This window comes from Heteronotia binoei, chromosome 4 (assembly GCF_032191835.1).
Source record: "Heteronotia binoei isolate CCM8104 ecotype False Entrance Well chromosome 4, APGP_CSIRO_Hbin_v1, whole genome shotgun sequence".
Lineage (NCBI taxonomy): Eukaryota > Metazoa > Chordata > Lepidosauria > Squamata > Gekkonidae > Heteronotia > Heteronotia binoei.
This window is the reverse complement of record NC_083226.1, coordinates 68,612,880-68,631,418: the sequence shown is the minus strand read 5'-3', so window position 1 is coordinate 68,631,418 and position 18,539 is coordinate 68,612,880. Positions and strand designations below refer to the sequence as shown.

The following is an 18,539-nucleotide window of genomic DNA, read 5'->3' as shown; positions in this document are numbered from 1 at the left end:
ATGCCTAAATATCTCCAATTTCTTTTGGTCCAGTTAAAGGGGGAGGATAATTTGATTTGTTCTTTTTGTTGTTCTGATATATTAACAGGGTAGATCTCTGATTTGTTTGGATTGAAATATAGTCCTGAAACTAAACTGAAATGAGATAAAATACCTTGTACTTCATCGAGGGCTTGTTGAGGATTAGTCAGAAATAAGATGATATTGTCTGCATGTAAGCCAATTTTGTGTGTTTGCCCATTTATGTTGATACCTGTAATTTTGCTATTTATTCTGATTAATTCCGCTAAAGGTTCAATTGCAAGTGAAAATAATAAAGGGGAAAGGGGACATCCCTGACGAGTTCCTCTTTGAAGAGTGATTTGCTCTGAATTAAGTCCATTTACGCACAGTTTGGCTGTGGGCTTCCTGTAAATTGCTTGTATAGCATTACAAAATTTCTCACCAAAGCCCATATGTGACATGATACTAGCAAGGTATTTAAATTCAACGCTATCAAAGGCTTTATGAGCATCTAAGGATAAGAAGATAGTGTCCTGTTTCTCCTTCCTAGCCTGGGTAATTAAATTCAATATCCGATACGTGTTATCTGCTATGTTTCGGTTTAAAATAAAACCAGTTTGGTCAGGGTTGATATAATTGGGAAGCATTGTTTTAATCTATTTTGCTAATACTTTCGTGAACAGCTTTGTGTCCACGTTCAGCAATGAAATGGGTCTATATGAGGCTGGCTCATTTGGATCTTTGTTTGGTTTTAGCAAAAAGATTATATCAGCTTCTGACCAGGTTGCAGGCACGTGACTGGTTTCTAAGATATTATTAAATAGATTCCGTAAGGGATTTATTAACTCTTAAAAAAATTTTTTGTAGTATTCCGAAGGAAATCCATTGGTGCCTGTAGCTTTATTTGTTTTAAGTTGTTTGATGGCGTCTGTAATCTCTTCAATAGACATTTCTTTATCTAGGTATGATTTATGTTCTTCCAATAATGGGGTCAATAGTTTTTGCTCTGACAGAAATGCTTCTATATTAGAAGTTTTAGGGTTTGTTGATTTGTATAAGTTTGAGAAAAAATCTGTTAAAATTTGGAGAATTAGTTTGGAGCTACTGTTTTTTGCCTGAGTGATCTTTTAGAAAATAAATATGATTCACTGATTTTTTAAAATTTACTTTCCAGGTCAGTAATGTCAACAATAGGGTGTTTTCTGCCAAAATTTTTGTTTGGTGTATACAATATTTTTTTTAATCAAATAGTTTTCTGTCAGTTCCAATATACGACATTCTGCCATTAATTTTTTGTAAATTTTCTTGCTACCTGTCCGTTTATGCAGGTTCTCTAGGTGTCATAAATTTTGTTGTAAAGTATTGATTGTTTTTTTCTCTTTGTTTAGGTGACTGGCTATTGACATAGCTACGACAGCCTTACTTGCATCTCATATTTTTGTTGCAAAACTTCTGGTGTAACATTTTCTTCAAAATAGTTTTTGATACCTTCTTCTAGTTGTTCTTTATGTCCTGAATTAATTAAAAGTGATTTGTTCAAGGTCCATTTTTTAGATAAACCAATTTGTTCTAAGCCTTTTAAGCAACAAGTGACTGGTGAATGATCTGACCAAATCCTAAAGCCAATCTGGGATTGCAATAAATTATTTAACAAGTTTTGAGATAATAAAATAAAATCAATCCTCGAGTATGAATTAAACCTCGAAGAGTAGAATGTATAATCTTTAGTAGTTGGGTGAGTAGATCTCCACCCATCATGTAATCCATGACGCCGTATAATTTGATCCAAGCTGTATTTAAGGTTCTTTTAGGGTTGAATTTTTTTTTATGTAAGAGTGATCTGTCCAAATATTTATTAAAAACAAAATTAAAATCTCCTTCTATAATTGTCTCTCCTTCTTTAAAAGAGTCTAATTTCTCTAGCATCTCAGAAATAAATAAAAGCTGATTATCATTTGGGGCATATACCGACCCAACTGTGATGCTTTGCCCTTCCAATTTACCTTTAACAAAAACATAACGGCCAGCGTCATCACGTAAACTATCAATGAGTTCAAATCTAATATGTTTTGCAAGTAATATGGCAACACCACAACATTTAGAGGTTCCTGGTGTCTGCTATTGTGCAGGATACCATTGAGTTTTCAACACTGGGGTGTCAGATGAATGCTGATGTGTTTCTTGTAATAATACTATATCAGCTTTAGTTTTAAGTATTTGAGATAATATGCGTTTTCTTTTAATGGCATTATTTAAGCCATATACATTGAGTGATAAAATTTCAAGTTTTTGAACCATTTCAACAATTAACTTATTAACCTTCTATGCAACGATGGGTTATTCCATTTATAAACCAATGAATTGTGTAACTCTAATATAAATACCAATAACTCTATCAATAACAATTCAAACAACCGCCTCTATAAGTTATCAATTCCAATACTATTTTTAATATATAACGTATAATATTAGCCTTTCAACTTTAGACAATGAATTATATTTAATATTTATTTCCTACTTTAACCTATCTATTTATTCCTATTTTCCTAATCTATAAAACTAAATACTACTACTACTATCAACTACTATATTCCTGTTTTCTTTTATCCTATTATCTTATTACTATTAACTATAATCTAGTCTAATATAATCTACAATAAACTGTTTATCTAAATACTAAATTTATTAACTACCTATTCTAAACTTCACTTCCTAGTATCAAAACAAATTTCTAAATGTTCTATTACCAGTCTAATAGAGAGCGTAGACCCTCACATTTTCAACCCCCTCTTCCCCTCCCTCCAGCACAGTATAAGATTTTATATCACAAACAATACAAAGATTATTCTGTTGCAACTAAAACCACTTTTCAGATTCAGAGTAACAACCTTTCTCCTCCCCTCTTGCCCTCACATATAGAGCTTATAACATTGTTCATGGGGATTTGAATACTGGAATTCTGCTTAAATTTGGTTTCTCAGGTGTCATGGCTAGTTTCCTCTTTGCTGCCCTCTTCTGAAGGTCTGCAAGAACATCCAATTTTAGAGCACGAAGGAGTTGCATTCCAGACTCTTCATTAAAAGCTTTGAGTAGCTTACCTTGAGATGATACAGTCAGATAGTCTTGCCAGACCTATTTCTACTTTACATTTGCTTCTCTCAGCTTGGATGTATTTGGTTTTAAGACCCTTCTAATTGCTAGGGCTTCAGATGATACATCAGGATACACTGCCACTTTAAGGTCTTGATACTGCAAAAAGCTGTTTGTCCTTGCCATTTTTATGATATCAGTTCTGTTGTTAGCATCTTGAAGAGTCACCATAACACCGCGTGGTGCAGTTCTATTGGGATTCCTAGCCGATCCAATATGATAGGCTTTCATCAAAGGCACCACAGAGTTTTTGTCTAATTTCAAAATAGAAGCCAACCAAGCACTCATAACATTTTTAATGTCACTTGAATTTTCCAGATTTTCATCTAGTCCTTGAAATTTGAAGTTAGCTTGCCTTTGCACCGTTTCGATGAATAAACAATTTTTATTAGTAACATACGGTAGCAAAACTATATCTACAACTTATAAAAACTTAAAGTAAAAGAAAAAACTTTCTACCCCATATCTTACTTTTCCCCGACCCCTCCCCCTGTTACTTGACCCCCACCAGTGTTATTTACTTAAAGGAAACAAATATTAAAGGTACCCTTAACTAAGAAAAACTCAAAAGTTATATTCTTATTTTAAAAACCTTAATCATTATCAAAGATTGTCCAATGTCCTTTTATTTTCCACTCTTTTTCTACGTATTTTCTGAATTTCTTCCACTCCAACTTAAAAAGTTCCAAATCATAGTCTCTTAATTTTCTTGTTAATTTGTCCATTTCACTCCATGACATAACTTTTGTAATCCAATCCCATTTCTCTGGTATTTTTTCTTGCTTCCACAGCTGCGCATACAATGTCCTAGCGGCTGAGAGCAAGTACCATATTAAAGTTCTGTCTTCTTTTGGAAAATTTTCCATTTGTAATCCCAGCAGAAAAGTCTCTGCCACTTTATTGAATTCATATCCCAAAATCTTAGAAATCTCTTGCTGAATCATTTGCCAAAACATTTTAGCCCTTTCACAAGTCCACCACATATGGTAGAAAGAACCTTCATGCTTTTTACATTTCCAACACCTATCTGGCACCTTGTTGTTCATCTTTGCTAATTTTTTTGGAGTCATATACCATCTATACATAATCTTAAAACAGTTTTCTTTAATACTATATGTTGCGAGTTTCATAGAATTCTTCCACAAATATTCCCAAGATTCCATCTTTATTTCTTTATTTACATTAATTGCCCATTTTATCATTTGAGATTTCACTACTTCATCTTCTGTAGACCATTGTAAGAGTAATTTGTATACTTTTGAAATTAATTTCTCATTATCTCCAAGCAGAACTCTTTCCGTTTCTGTTTGCTCCTTCCTTATTCCTTCAGTTTTGATATCATTCTCCACCAAACTTTTTATTTGTTGCATTTGAAACCAGTCATATTTGTAACTCAGTTCTTCTGCAGTTTTCAGTTCTATTTTTCCACTTTGTATTTTTAGTAGCTGATTGTAAGATAGCCGTTTTTCTTTGGCTGTTTTAGCCGTTATCTTTATCACTTCAGCTGGCACTATCCACAAAGGTCTCTCTCATCACCATATTTCTTATACTTTATCCATGCATTTAGTAGATTGCTTCTTATATAATGGTGAGAGAAAAGGCCATCCATCTTCTTTTTTCCATAATATAAGTATGCATGCCAGCCAATTTTTTTTCCATGGCCTTCCAACACTAAAAGTTTTTTATTTAACGTTATCCATTCTTTCATCCATACTAAACAAACTGCTTCTTGATACAATTTCAAATCTGGTAATTGGAATCCACCTCTCTCTTTTGCATCTGTCAAGATTCTCATTTTAATCTTTGGTTTCTTCCCAGCCCACACAAATTCAGAAATTTTCCTTCGCCATTTATCGAACTGTTTAGCATCTTTCACAATAGGAATAGTTTGAAACAGATACATTATCCTTGGTAGAATACTCATTTTTATTGCAGCTATTCTGCCCAGCAATGACAAATTGAGCTTGTTCCATTTTAGCACATCTTCCTCTATTCTACGCCATAACTTCTCATAATTATTCTTGAACAAATCAATATTTTTCATTGTTATCTCTACCCCCAGGTACTTTACCTTAGAGGTAACTTCACAGCCCGTTAGTCTTTGTAATTCTTGTTGTCTATTTGTCTGCATATTCTTGCACAAAATTTTTGATTTTTCTTTATTTATATAAAGTCCCGTCAACTCCCCAAACTCTTGTATTTTCATTAATAACAAAGATGTAACTTGTATGGGGTTTTCATTTATAAACATTATGTCATCAGCAAACGCTCTGTACTTGTAGGTATATCCTTTTATTTGTAATCCTTCTAGATCTTTTTCTTCTTGAATCTGCATCAATAAAATTTCAAGTGTCATTATGAACAACAACGGTGAAAGCAGGCAGCCTTGTCTAGTACCTTTGCTGATTTTCATTTCGTCTGTAAGATCTGCATTAACACACAGCCTTGCCCTTTGTTCAGAATATATTGCTTTTATCATTCTTATAAAGCTTTCTCCAAGCTCCATCTTATCCATTACTGCAAACATAAAGTCCCAGTTTAAATTGTCAAATGCTTTCTCTGCATCCGCAAAGAATAATGCTACTTCTTTTTCTGGATGTCTTTCATAATATTCTACAATATTTACAACAGTTCTAATATTGTCTCTTATTTATCTTTTGGGAAGGAAACCAGCTTGATCTTCCTTTATAAAATTTATCAAATATTGTTTAAGTCGTTCTGCCAGAATTCTTATAAATATTTTGTAGTCGTTATTCAAAAGCGAAATTGGTCTGTAGTTTTTCACATTCGTGGCATCTCTATCTTCTTTAGGTATCAAGGAAATAATGGCTTCTTTCCATGTATTTGGTACATTCCCTTTTGTTCTTATTACATGCATCAACTTCTGTAATTTTGGTATTAATTCATCCTTAAAAGTTTTAAAATATTTAGCTGTATATCCATCTGGCCCGGGAGCTTTCTCATTTTTCATCGCGTTGATTGCTGCTTCAATTTCTATTTTTTCAATTGAGTCATTTAAGACTTTCCTCATATTTTCAGTTAGGGGCTCAATTTTTAATTTTTGTAGATATTCAACTACCTTCTCTCTCTTTACTTCAGCACCTTTAAACAGCTTGGCATAGTACTTAAAAATTCTCTTTTTATTCCCTCTTGAGTAACTACTTCTTTTCCATCTATCACAATTCTACTAATTATTTTGTTTTCTCTCTTTTTCTTCAATTGCCACGCCAAATATTTTCCCGTCTTATTTGCCCCTTCAAACGATTTCTGCTGAAGCCTTTTCAGATTCCATTCCACTTCTTTTTATGTAAGAGATTTTATGTAAATCTCTATCTTCCTTGTTATGAGACCTAAGGAAGATAGAGATTTTATGTAAAATCTCTATCTTCCTTGTTATGAAACCTAAGTCTCTAGTTCCCCACAGCATGTCAATTCTGGAAAAAGTCTTATGTCTTGCAGGAAAAAAAGTATAGTCCCGCACTTCAGGATTAAACTTCCTCCATATATCTTCTAAATTTTCTTGTTTAACTAATTCGAAGAAAGACTTTGGCAGTTTCCCTTCTTTCCCATCGTTTCCCCCCCCTCCAGATCTATCCAATGAGTTCTCGACTGTTCCATTAAGATCTCCCATTAAGAGTATTTGATCATAAGTCAACTCATCCAAGTGTTGTGTAATGTCTTTAAAAAAGGCATCCTTTGCACCGTTAGGTGCATATAGTCCCAATAACATTTTTTCCCCACTTAATATTATCTCAACTGCTACAAATCTTCCATCTTTATCTTTAAATACTAACTTTGGCTCCAATTCTTGTTTAATGTGGAAAACTACTCCCCTTTTCTTCTGTTCAGCTAATGAATAAAATTCCATTCCCAATTGTTTGTTCCATAAAAATTTATAATCCTTTTGTTTAATGTGTACTTCTTGCAAACAAATTATATTACAATTTTGCTTCTTGATCCAATGAAATGTTGCTTTTCTTTTTTGTGGTGAATTTAGTCCATTTACGTTCCAAGACAGTAATTTGTAATCCATCATGGTGCAAATTCTTTATTTCCTTCAAAAAATCTACTCAACTCCTGAGCATTTGTAATTGTAACTCTCTTCAAAACTCAAACCTTCGGGTATTATCCATCTGAACCTCGTGCCATTGTCTTTCAGTTTTTCTGTCAACTTTTTGTATGTTCTCCTGTCGTTTATCACTTGTCTTGGCAGCTCCTTCATGATTCTCACTTTACTGCCTCCTACTATCAGTGACTTTTCAAAGTTTTTGTTCATGATCCTTCCCACCATTTCCTTTGTCATATATCTTATAACAACATCTCTTGGTAAATTGTTTTTCTTGGCAAAAAGTGAATTAACTCTATACATGTGATCATACATGTTTTTGGTCTCATCAGGGTCTTCTTCTAAAAATTCTGCAATTATTTTTATTATATATCCTTTCAAGTCACCATTCTCTGCTTCAGGTACTCCTCTCAGACGTATCTGAGTTTCCATTAATTTACAGTCGTGGATTGTCACTTTTTCTTGAATTTTTAACAAGGTGGTGTCATGTACTTTTACTTTCTCTTCCACCCCCTGCACTTTCTTATCTGTTTCCTCAGGTTTTTTTTGAGATCATCCACTTCTTTTTTAATCTCTGTGATAATTTCTTCCTTTAATTCTTCTATCATTCTCCTAACTCCTTTCATTATTCTGGCTTCCATGGCATCCAATTGGTCCTGCATTTTCTCTAATGAAAGAGCCCTTCGTTGGGTCTGCCTGGGTTCAGACATTTAGGCAAAAAACAAAGGGATAGAAAAAATAAAAAAAAATAAAAATACCAAAAATTTTGGTACCAAATTCAAACGATCTGAATTTACTCTTTTAGTTAAACTTTATTCTATCTTCTTCTGGGCTTCCTAGGCCAAGGTATAAATTTTTAAAGATTTTTTCCCCTTTAAAAAATGACAAAATTTTTGACCTCACCAATTTGCAACCTGACAGTCAGGTTCAATAGAGTAGGACTTGCCCTTTCCAGCAAGCCCAATTTCGCTGGTTTCTGAGCCCCCAAAGTCAAGATATTTATCAAAGAAGTCTCTAAAATTTCCAAAATGGCGGCTGCGATTTTTTACTCCTTCAAAAAAAAATCCTTTTAAAATCACCCTAGGAGCCCAGAAATAATGTAGCCAATAGTTCTTGTCTTCTTACCCTTTTTCCAGTTGATTCTGACAATTTTTAAAGTCCCAGATTCTTTTAAAAACTATGTTTTGGATTTAGCCTCCCAGCAATGGCTGCTGATGTTTCTCTATGGCATAAAGTAGGTTTTTTTCATTACTGCTTCCTGCCTCTGTCACCATCAACTCTCATGGAGATCTCACGATACTTGACGTACTTCCTGTCTTGCTCAGAAGTGCTGCAGGTCTGTTCCAATGTGACGCACTTGCTTTTTCTTCAAAACCGCAGATAGACTAAACAATGTTCCTTTTCACTTTTTAGCAGTTTTTAGCACTGTCCTTTATATTTAAACAATCCAAACTTCACCCCTTTTTTCTTCTTCTTGCAAGCTTTCTATTTTTCTTTTTCCCACCTTTTAATTTTGTCCCTTTAAGCTATAAATAGCTCCGGAATGAAAAGAAAACTTCTGTACCTTTTGTTCCAGTTATCCAGGTTTCCACTGGTCTTTCAAAGCTTTAATTATTTAGAAATGTCCAAGAAGGTTAGGATCCTGACGAGCTTATGTCAAATCAATGACTCTGAGAACTTTTGCAGACGTTGACTATGCAGACTCCATGAGACCCCTCAAAGCCTCAAAGAAGACCTCTCCAGGGCTTCCTTTCAGCCAAGGTAAATCTCTTTAAAGTTTCCGTGCAAGTCTTGGACCTTTCTCTCACTGAGAAAAGTAGGCAGTAGGCATTAATTTGCCCTCTACTACCCCGAACAAAAGTTTCAGCCTGCTTCCGTTATGAGAGACAGCTCAGCTCGGCATTTTCCTTCCCCGGAAGTCGCCGCCTTTGCACCGTTTTAATAGCTAGGAGCCTTTCTTGTATCTGCTGGTTCTCCTCCTGAAGCGTCATTCCCAAATTAAGTACTGTGTCTGCAACTTGCATTGTTTCATTCAGGGCCACCGCAATTTCATTCAGTTGGTCTAAGATCAGTTTCATGATATTGTTGATATTATCAGTCATTTTTATCAAGCATACAGGCTTCCATGGCCTGTATTGCTGCTTGCACAGAGGATTGAATAATATATTCTAATGAGTCATCATTTGCCTGGTCGCGCATTTCACTTTCAGGTCCCGTTACCATGTTTTTAGAGGCCTCTTCAGCAGTGTTTGCATGCTGTTGTGCTGTTACCAAGGTAAAGAGCAACTGGACCAATTGTTTTTTGTTTTTTTAAAAGAAAGAGTCTCCTTATCGCCTGTTTTCTCTGTTATCTGGGGAGGTAGAAATAGCGTGCAGCAATGGGAAGGTGCTGGAGTTAGCAGGGAAGAGGGAGAGCAATTGGATCACGCTTCTGCCATTAACGCGGCATCACCCCGCCCCTTCAGAAATTAATTTAGCTATCATGGCTAATAGCTGTTGATATATCAACCCATTTTAAACTCATACTTAAAATTATCTAATTTACCGTTCATAACTTCATCTTCTGCTGGTGAATTTCAGAAGCAAATGTATTAATTGTGTGACAAAGTTCTTACTTTTGTGTATCTGAAATTCCCTGCCATTCAATTTCATTGGGTATGGGGGGGGGGGGAGGATTGTCTATGTGCCTTCTCCACAACATTCAGAATTTTATAAATGCTATCATGCAGGGCTTTTCCTCCTCCCCTGGGGGAACACAATGGAATAGAGTTCTAGAATCAATTTGTGGAAACAAAACTATCAAAAAGTTTATGAGGGGCATCCATGTGTTTTTCCTTCATTTCCTTCTAGAGTTCTAGCACCTCTTATTCCAGAAAAAAGCCCTGCTATCATGTGTCCTATTTTCCCTATAAGTATACATGGAATTTTTTTTTGCCATTATTTCTTTTTTAATGCTTGCGACTATTATTGAATCTGTTAGCACCAGCTAGCACTAGAAAAGAGTAAATAGTAAGCAGAAAGGTCATTTTCTGCTGTATTTTCCACATCAGGCAGCTTGTAACATAACCATAGCAGGCTGTACTCTGGAATGAATATGCATTCAAAAAGAGATGGAGGTGAATTACCTTTATGAAGTCATTTTTTAATATGTTTTTGTGTGTTTCCAAAGATTAAGAGGGCTGTCACAATTAACAAACATCCATGGAATTTGAAAACACAAGGTCAGCTGACTGCCACTTTTAACAGGAAATAGTGTCTGAGGAATATTCCCCTGAGGCCCACAATGAATACATTCTTTTAATTAATGTAGAAAGTGTATGTCTCCTTTACTTTATACTGCAGCTGAAAGATCATGCATCTCGAAACATAACTCCTTCTTAATCTTCAGAACAAACAATTCAGACATGACAGTCTGAGAGACCTAGTAGACTGACTGGTGAAATGCTCTTTAAGTACATCATTGTCATGCTTGTGAGATCTGTAGAACATTCGGAGTGGTTTAAACAGGCAGCTAAATCTATCAGTAGTTATCACTCATGATAGCTAATTTAGACTTCTTTATTTTGAAGAGGGTTTGCCTCTGAACAACAACGGAGAAAGACAAGCCACAGAAGGAACTATTGTAGAGTTGCCAGGTCTGTGTTAGAAAATACCTGGAGACTTTGGAGGTGGATCCAGGAGAGAATGAGGTTTGGGGAGGAGAGAGGCCGCAACAGGGTAGAATGTCATAGAATCCACTCTTCAAAGCAGCCATTTTCTCCAGGGGAGCTGATCCCTGCCACCTGGAGATCAGTTGTAAAAGCTCCACCTTTTGCTGGCAGTGTGTTAATACCATTCTTAAAGGTCAGAGCCAGGGGTAGTTTTGTAGAAAAAAGGTGGTGGAGCTCATCCAGGGATTTTTATGCAGCTGCACCTACTATTCAATGGACAAGGTCGGAAGGAGGAGGTGGAACTGTCAGAAAGGTTCAGGAGCTACGCTTTTGTGAGCTCCCACTGAATCCGAGGCCTGGTCAGAGCTAATTAACCCTAGTTTAAACCTATGCATTGTGTCGGTTGTCTTTTTTATTGCATACAGGGATAAACAATTTACAAAACTTGAATTAATGCATGTTTCTTGAGAACCAACTCCCATTGAAGTCAGTGGGACTTATTCCCAAATAAGCATGTATATTAGGGTTGCCAAGTCCTCTTCATCTCCCAGCGGGGGACATTCATGCATGTGCTGTGTGCCGCGTGATGAAATGACGTCACCCAGAAGTGATGTCATCAAAATGGCTGTGCCCGTGTGGGGCTGCTCTAGACATTTCCTGGAAAATTCTATGGTTTTTCCCGAATGCTCTAGCCATTTGGGAGGTTAAAACTCTATGGTGCCTATTGTACTATAGAGTTTTACCTCCCAAATGTCTAGAGCATCCAGGAAAACCATAGAGTTTTCTTGGAAACGCCTAGAGCAGCCCCGCATGGGCGTCGCCATTTTGATAACATCACTTCTGGGTGACGTCATCGTGCCAACAATGCAAGGGGAGGTTCCCCTTGGGCTGGCGGGTTGAGAACTTCCCAGATGGGAGATTCCCCACTCGGACCGGGGAGTTGGCAGCCCTAATGTATATTGTTTCAGGTTTAACCTTGTAGAGCAAGATGACAAGACATTTAATATTGCAACAGTATAGAAACCTCTTTCCTTGTTCCTTCTTAACTGTTCCTTGTGAATGTTTTGTATGGTGTATTTTGCCATTGTCTTTGTGCAGAAATACTCTCCAACCAAGCATTTCAGTTAATGGGGCTATTCTCTGCCCATGAGTAGGAACCCAGCTGGAAACCAGTAGCTGGCAGAAAGGGGGAGGGTTGAAAAAGGAGCCATCAGATCTGAGCACAGAGCACTCAAGTTCTTGTTTATGCCACTCAAGCTCTTGTTTATGCCAAAAAGTGTGCTTGCACATGAAAGCTTGTACTCTGTGTAAAACTTCGTTGGTCTTAAAGGTGCCGCTGGACTCAAACTTTGTTCAGTTCTCATAGTTTGTTATACTCAAAAAGGAACAGGGAAGGAAACTGGGTAATTGCTAGAATATACACTTTTCCTTTGAGACAGAAAGGTACAATAAATTCTTCCTCATGGGAGGAGGTAGGGAAAAAGAGGTTATTTAAACTCAGGACATGAGGAAGAAACTCTCTTGTTCTCATCTGTAGCTTCTGACCAAGGAGTCAAGTGGCATGCAGGACTAAACATTTACCTAGGGACTCCATCTTGTCCTCAAGGCAAGAGACAATTGGAAAACGACATAACCATGAGAACTAAGGTAATGCTGATCTTTGAACTGCTGCAACATCAAGTAAAGCTGTCTGTTCTAATGAAAGTGTTTAAGATAAGTTCTAAGTATAGGGAACTTAATTAAACTTTTAAATATTCTGAATGCTTTAAACTTGAGCTCTGGATAAACACTTGTTTGCTTTTGCTATCTGTAGTAATGGGGAGGGGCAGTGGATAATCCCTGGAACACGATAGCTGAAGTGTGCAAAGTTGTGATAGGTCAGTTCCACTATTCTCATAGAAGTGCAGTTGGAGGAGTGGCAGTTAGATGAAGGCTCTAAGCAACAAAGCAGATCCAGAGTGATAGACATAAGGTTAGCAAGAGATACTCTCAGAATTGTTGGTGTAGTGGGTGATATCATTTTGTTTTTGCATGCCTGGGGAGTGAGGGCAGAGGCTTTGGATGGCTACAGGGCTTTCCCAACCTCCCAGGGGCCAACTAGAAGAAATAGGGAAGGACTTGTGATTCCATTTCTTCAAAGTCTAATACAATGTTCTAAAATATGCTACATAATCAAAGTTCTGAATAACGCTGTATACAGGGTTTCAATACATACAGATTACATAGAATTAGTAAAAAACCTTAACGTGGATCAGATACTGGATTATATGATGCTATTTTGTACCCTTTCAAAAAAAACCTCTCGCTTTTCTTTGGCTATTATTTTAAAAGTATGTTTAAAGAAAATTATTTAAATGTTGCAATATTTCTTATTGCTCAGATGTGCATCTTACATGATGCAAATGGCCTCTTCAAGTAGGGGTGTATGAGTGTGTTAGATTTTATTACCATTACTTTTGTCCAATTTACATTACCTATATAAATTTGCTGAAATATTTTTATTTAAAATATTTCTATACCACTTTTCTATCCATTAAAACATTTCAACATTAAAATAGCATTTAAAATAAAGTATATATAAAATACGAATTGACCTCATGATATATATATTTTCATTGAGTCAGAGATCCTTCAGTGCTTCGTGAGAGATAAAGATATCATTAATTAAGAGGCAATTGATATAATCTTAGTTGGGAGATTCAGGTTCAAATCCCTCTCTGCCATGGAAACTTGCTGGATGAATTTAGAGCTAGTCATATGTCTAACCCACTTGATAGAACTGTGTATGCTGTTTGGGTCCCTGTTGGGGAGAAAGATGAAGCGTAAATAAAATAATTAATAAATAAAATAAATGATGGAAGAAATGTTGACTGGTTGACTGGAGGACTTAAACAGAATGATCTTTGTGAATCATCATACTAGAAGAACTCTAGCAGTTGTGGTAACTCAAGGTGACATTTAAAAACCAGATTTTGAATTACATTACAGATTACCCATTTTATGTCTGCTATGTCCACATTTTATAGCTGTCTGCTTGAAAGGTACAAAAGACAGCAGAGTGCTGTTTCTCATTATGTGTTCATAAATCTACTTTTCTAAGGCTTTTATTCCTTCTTAGAGGGCATTTTCTATTGTAAAGTTTGCATGGTGTTTTAAATAGTTTAACATACCATATCATGAAAGAATGGATAACACCTAATGCTATTATTTGTAGATTAATGCTCTTGTCATTTAGATGAATCTATGACCATTTACTAGACTCAGTACATATATACTCCAGTCAACATAAAATATATAATACTTAATTTTTAAAACAACTTTATTGGATAATGGATATTTCAAATATTTTCCCTGTGTGGTGAGTTCAATTTAAGGAAGTTTTTAAGTGTGTGATTTCTCCCCCCTGGAGATTCTGAATCACCTACACTAGCTCTCTAGCAAGCCATTTTCTTATTCCTTCAGTTTTAATATCCTTTTCCACCAAGCTCTTTATTTGTTGCATTTGAAACCAATCATATTTATTATTCAATTCTTCAGCAGTTTTCAATTCTGTTTTACCACTTTGTATTTTTAATAGTTGATTATATGACAACCACTTTTCTTCACTCATCTCAGCTGTTATTTTTATTACTTCTGCTGGCACTATCCATAATGGCTTTCTCTCATCACCATATTTCTTAAATTTCATCCACGTATTTAACAGGTTGATCTTATATAATGGTGAGAAAAAAACCCCATCCATCTTTTTTTCCCCATAATACATATAAACGTGCCAGCCAAATTTATTTCCATGACCTTCCAACGCTGAGTTTTTTGTTTAACAGTGTCACCCATTCTTTTATCCACACTAAACAAACTGCTTCATGATATAATTTTAAGTCTGGCAATTGGAATCCACCTCTCTCTTTTGCATCTGTTAAAATTTTCATTTTAATCCTTGGTTTCTTCCCAGCCCACACAAACTCTGAGATTTTTCTTTGCTATCTATTAAATTGTTTACTGTCTTTCACAATCGGAATAGTCTGAAACAAATACATTATTCTTGGCAAAATATTGCTTTTAATTGCAGCTATTCTGCCCAGCAATGACAAATTAAATTTATTCCATTTTATCATATCTTCATCCATTTTACGCCATAGCTTCTCATAGTTGTTTTTAAACAAATCAATATTCTTCATTGTTATCTCCATACCCAAATATTTTACCTTAGAGGTAACTTCACAACCCGTTAGCTTCTGCAATTCCTTTTGTTTATTTACTTGCATATTTTTACATGGAAGTTTTGATTTTTCTTTATTAATATAAAGTCCCGCCAATTCTCCATATTCTTGTATTTTAGCTAACAACAAAGGTGTTACTTGTATGGGATTTTCATTTATAAACATTATATCATCTGCAAATGCTCTATATTTATAAGTAAATCCTTTACTTTTAATCCTTCTATTTCTTTGTCTTCTTGGATTTGCATCAGTAAGATTTCAAGAGTCATTATAAACAACAGTGGGGAAAGCGGACAGCCTTGTCTTGTACCTTTGCTAATTATCATATCTTCTGTAAGATCTGCATTTATGCATAGCCTTGCACGTTGTTCAGTATATATTGCTTTTACCATCCTTATAAAGTTTTCCTCCAACTCCATTTTCTCCATTACTGCAAACATAAAGTTCCAATTTAAATTATCAAACGCTTTCTCTGCATCCACAAAGAATAATGCTACTTCCTTTTCTGGATGTCTTTCATAATATTCTACAATATTTACAACAGTTCTAGCATTTTCTCTTATTTGCCTTTTGGGGAGAAACCCCGCTTGATCCTCCTTTATAAAATTTGTCAGATGTTGCTTAAGCCGTTCTGCCAATATTCTTGTATATATTTTATAATCATTATTTAATAGTGAGATTAGTCTATAATTTTTTACATTCGTGACATCTCTATCTTCTTTTGGAATCAACAAAATTACAGCTTCCTTCCATGTATTTGGTATTTTCCCTTTTATTCTTATCATGTTCATCAATTTCTGAAGTTTTGGTATTAATTCCTCTTTGAAAGTATTAAAAAATTTAGCTGTATATCCATCTGGCCCAGGTGCCTTTCCACTTTTCATTGCATTAGTCGCTGCTTCAATTTCTATTTTTTCAATTGGATCATTCAAAACTTTTTCCATATTTTCTGTTAATAGTGCTATTTTAATATTTTGTAAATACACTTCCATCTTTTCTTTCTTTATTTTAACACCCTTAAGTAATTTGGCATAATACTTAAAGAATTCTCTTTTTATTCCTTCTTTGTCTACCACCTCTTTTCCATCAACCACAATTTTACTGATAATTTTGCTTTTTCTCTTTTTTTTCAGTTGCCAGGCCAAATATTTTCCAGGTTTATTTGCTCCCTCAAAAGGTTTCTGCTGTAATCTTTTCAGATTCCATTCCAGTTCTTTATTTAACAAATGTCTCATTTGTGTTTGTAATATTGTAATCTCCCTCATAATTTTCTTTTTCCCTGGTGTTTTTCTCAGTTCCCCTTCTTTTTTCTTTATTTCATTTTGAATGTCCAGCATCTGTTTTTCTTTTGCCCTCTTGTCTTTATTATTCAATCAATATTCCTCTCATTACTGCTTTATAAGCATCCCACACTGTCTGAAATTCTATATCTTCTTTATCATTTATTTGGAAGAAAGCTTTAGTTTTCTAGAGATGTCACTATTTCTTTATTCTGTAGTAAATCTTCATTTAATCTCCATTTTCTTGACTTTTTAGACAATTTTGTAATCCACATTATTGGGTTATGATCAGCCCTTATTTTAGGTAAAATCTCTATTTTCTTTGTTATAAGGCCTAAATCCTTAGTGCCCCACAACATGTCAATTCTGGAAAAAGTATTACGTCTTGCTGAAAAAAAGGTATAGTCCTGCACTTCAGGATTAAATTTTCTCTATATATCTTCCAGGTTTGGCAATTTTCCTTTCTTATTATGGTTTTTATCCCAAGACCTATCCAGTGTATTCTTAATTGTTCCATTAAAGTCCCCCATTATCAAAACTTGATCATATGTCACTTCATCAAATTGTTGTATAATGTCTTTTTAAAAAGCATCCTTTGCTCCATTTGGTCCCAATAACGTCTTTTTTACATTTATTATTATTTCTACTGCTAGAAATCTTCCATTTTTATCTTTAAACACTAATTTAGGGTCCAATTATTGTTTAATAAAAAAAAATCACTCCTGTTTTCTTCTGTTCAGCCAATGAATGAAATTTTAGTCCCAATTGCTTATTCCATAAAAATTTGTAATCCTTTTGTTTAATATGTACTTCTTGTAAACAAACTATATTACAATTTTGCTTTTTAATCCAATGAAACGTTGCCCTTCTTTTTTGTGGTGAATTTAGTCTATTTGCATTCCAAGACAATAATTTTTAATCCACCATGGTGCAAATTCTTTATGTTCTTCATAAAAGCTACGCAGTTCCTGTGCATTTGTAATTGTGGTTCTTTTTCCCTGAAGTTCAAAGCTCAAACCTTCAGGTATTATCTATCTATACCTCATTTCATTGTCCCATAATTTCTCTGTCATTTTTTTGTATGTTCTTCTGTCATTTATCACTTGCCTTGGTAATTCTTACTCTGCTGCCTCCCACTATCAATGTCTTTTCAAAATTTTTATTCATAATTTTTCCCACCATTTCTTTTGTCATATATCTTATAACCACATCTCTTGGTAGATTATATTTTTTAGCATAAAGTGAATTCACTCTATACATATAGTCATACATGTTTCTAGTCCCTTCAGGATCTTCCTCCAGAAATTCTGCAATTATTTTTATTATATATTCTTTCAAGTCAGTTTCTTCATCGTCAGGTACTCCTCTCAGATGTATCTAAGTCTCCATCAATTTGCAGTAATGAATTGCCACTTTTTCTTGTATTTTTAACAAGGTGGAATCATGTACTTTCACTCTCCCTTCCACCTCTTGCACTTTCTTTGATGTTACCACAGTCTCATTTCTGAGATCCTCTATGTCTTTTTTTAGCTCTTCAATATCTTTTCTAATTTCTTTTTTGGAAGCAGTTATCATCTCCTTCATCCCTTTTATTATCCTGGCTTCCATTGCATCCAATTGGTCCTGCATTTTCTCCAGTGAAGCAGTCCTTGCATGGGTTTGCTTGTGGTCTGACATGTAAAAACACTGAAAAATTTGATCTCACCAAATTAAATTTCAGCTATCGGGTTTGAAAGAGTGAAGCTTGCTTTCTTCAATAAGCCTAATTTCGCTGTCCTCAGAGCCTCCTGGGCTCAGATATTTATTTTTAAAAATTTTAAATTTTAAAACGCTAGCCCAAATTCTCTATGGTATCCCTATATGGATCTCAGTATTTACCAGAAAAGTGGAGGGCATTCTAGCCTCATTCTTTAGACTTATTCTTGGTATGCCAAAATGTGTGTCCTACTTTGCTCTCTGCTCTGAAGTGGGTCAGTGGAAACAAAAGCCTGGATTGCAGTGTTTAAATTCTGGCTCAAAATTCACTTTAGAACAGATCCTAACAGCCTTCTTGATTGTATGAAAAGAGACCCATATATTTCATCCTGGTCAGCAGTTCTTATGTCCAAACTTAACCAGTTGGGGTTAGAGGTTGATATTTTTTACTTCTGATGAGTCATATACCTTCAGA

At 35.0% G+C, this 18,539-nt stretch overlaps 1 protein-coding gene across 1 annotated transcript in view; it reads left to right on the top strand.

Moving 5' to 3' along the window:
* The window catches only part of PRUNE2 (prune homolog 2 with BCH domain), a 251,945-nt gene that overhangs the window by 12,233 nt on the left and 221,173 nt on the right, over positions 1-18,539 (top strand). The gene's annotated exons all lie outside the window — the stretch shown is intronic.